The sequence below is a fragment of the Berghia stephanieae genome, chromosome 7 (assembly GCF_034508935.2).
Source record: "Berghia stephanieae isolate SIO BIC M18660-M18661 chromosome 7, UCSD_Bste_1.3, whole genome shotgun sequence".
Classification (NCBI taxonomy): domain Eukaryota; kingdom Metazoa; phylum Mollusca; class Gastropoda; order Nudibranchia; family Aeolidiidae; genus Berghia; species Berghia stephanieae.
Genome location: NC_088366.1, coordinates 7770425 through 7772924, shown reverse-complemented (window position 1 = coordinate 7772924; position 2500 = coordinate 7770425). Strand labels below are relative to the sequence as shown.

At 38.7% G+C, this 2500-nt stretch overlaps 1 protein-coding gene across 3 annotated transcripts in view; it reads left to right on the top strand.

Moving 5' to 3' along the window:
* Positions 1-2500, top strand: part of LOC144976621 (protein HtrL-like) — a 46755-nt gene that overhangs the window by 31712 nt on the left and 12543 nt on the right. The window contains exon 1 of one of the 3 annotated variants that reach the window (XR_013646124.1): positions 2373-2500. This exon is cut by the window's right edge and continues 110 nt beyond it. The exons of the other annotated variants lie outside the window; for them this stretch is intronic. The gene's annotated coding sequence lies outside the window, so the exon portion shown is untranslated. Of the gene's footprint in view, positions 1-2372 lie in introns of those variants that run through there. 3 annotated transcript variants of the gene reach the window in all.

The window sequence follows — 2500 nt, the reverse complement described above, 5'->3', positions numbered from 1 at the left end:
TAACATAGAAACGATTGAGACATTGAGTATGCTCCGGTGTATGGGTGAATTTTTAATTCATAAAAGTGAGTGGAGCAGGCACTTATGTTGGTAACAACAAGATATGAAGTGAATAGAAAAGTGCCAGAAGACAATAGAGAATGAAAATTTTTCGCGGCGGTGGTGGGGTTTGAACCTGCGACCTTATTGGTACGACAACTCCGCCTGGCAGGTGAGAGCGTGGCTCTACCGTGTGAGCTATCAACGAACACAAAAATATTCGTTTCAAACTCAAAGTCATTACTAGATCCCTCTCTCACCCACTTCTTGAGACCGCCGATTCGTTCGTACACCACCATCGCGAATAATTTTGACCAGCAGTTAAGCTTAATAGCCAATATTCTCAACACAAACATATAACATAGAAACGATTGAGACATTGAGTATGCTCCGGTGTATGGGGTGAATTTTTAATTCATAAAAGTGAGTGGAGCAGGCACTTATGTTGGTAACAACAAGATATGAAGTGAATAGAAAAGTGCCAGAAGACAATAGAGAATGAAAATTTTTCGCGGCGGTGGTGGGGTTTGAACCTGCGACCTTATTGGTACGACAACTCCGCCTGGCAGGTGAGAGCGTGGCTCTACCGTGTGAGCTATCAACGAACACAAAAATATTCGTTTCAAACTCAAAGTCATTACTAGATCCCTCTCTCACCCACTTCTTGAGACCGCCGATTCGTTCGTACACCACCATCGCGAATAATTTTGACCAGCAGTTAAGCTTAATAGCCAATATTCTCAACACAAACATATAACATAGAAACGATTGAGACATTGAGTATGCTCCGGTGTATGGGGTGAATTTTTAATTCATAAAAGTGAGTGGAGCAGGCACTTATGTTGGTAACAACAAGATATGAAGTGAATAGAAAAGTGCCAGAAGACAATAGAGAATGAAAATTTTTCTTAGCCAATAAGAGCACCGTACGGTCTCCATTGGGTAAATTCCTTGGTAAGGACAGACTTAAGAGGTAAATGAGCATAATTTATTTATTTGTGCCAAAGCCAGGGAACCAGATTTATTTTGCTAAAAATGCCAAACAAGTTATAGAAATATGCTAAATAGTCCGATTAAAAAATGCCAAACTTTTCCAGACATCAATTATTTTGCTTAATTGCTCATGAAAGAGAAGATAAATTTTGCTTAAGTGCTCATGAAAGAGGAGATAAATCTTAATTTGTTTATTACGCAGCCAGGAGTTATTTTCTTGATCTAATAAAAGTTGCACCGGTCCGACTTACCATTTTAAGGGTAAAAATTTGCATATTTAAATCAAGGTAACATTAATTTGTGAAATCAGTGTTAAATTGTTGTTGTTGTTTTGTTTTTTTTTAATAGATAGTATGCGCTTGGCTAAGAAGCTCACAACATTGTCATCCGGAAGTATAACGGACCAACACACAAAACTATGTGTAATCTTGAACGTTTATAGTCTGGTTAATACAGTTTAGTGAGAATTACTCATAAACGCGGATGGCAAAAAGCAGTAATAAAGACGTGAGTGACGTCAACATAATTATATCTGTAGAAAATATAAAATTAGTGAATTTTTCAAAAATGCCCAAAGGAATATACCAAATTGCCAGTGCCAGACCACAGAGATTTACAAATTAAATAGCCAAAGCCAAACGGCTACATACCCTCCTCTCCCCCCTCCCCCCCCCCCTCCCACCCCCCAATATCGTTCTAGAGTTGGGGAGGGGGGGGGGGTGTTAATAACGCCATCAGAAGAGGCCGGGTTGCCAGATTTTCTAGAATTCCCAATAGGTCCGTGCAATGCGCTTTTTAAAAAACTAGCAAAGTTTTGGGAATTTGACGCTAAAAACCCAAACTGTCACATGCATTATAGACTGTACCGCCTGGGTTTCTTTTTTGTTTTTGTTTTTGTTTTTCTTCTTTTTTTTATGTCTGCAGCAGAGCTGAAGCAAAGGTCACAACAAAATGCCATTTGATATGTACAACATACCAAACTTTTTCAATACATCATTTGTATTTGCTAAAATTCACTAGAAGTCTTTATTTTCTTACCGCGCTATGAAAGAGAAACTTGATTTTTTGTCAAATCCTCATCTAGTTTTCTAGTTTATATGTGGAAATTGTACATTTTGTGAAATAAGTTTTAAATCGTCTATATAGAATTGGTAAAATTAATCAATTTGAAAAATAAATCACCAAAAAAATAAACGATTTTAAAATGCCGAAATGCCAGAACCAATTTTTTTTCATTTTTTGTTTAGTTTGGTATTAAAAACGCCAAATTGGCAGCCGCAAGCGGGGGGGGGGGGGGGGGGGGGCATTGCACTGTCTGACTGACTGGGTGAAAAATGTGAGGCCTTATCTACTGACTCGTGGAATGCAGCTCCAGCTGGATTGCAGGAGCAAAACGTTGGGTTCCAGTTTACCTCCACTACCGCACAAATCAGCAGATAGATAGGTAGACGCAGAGATTTTTCCTTCC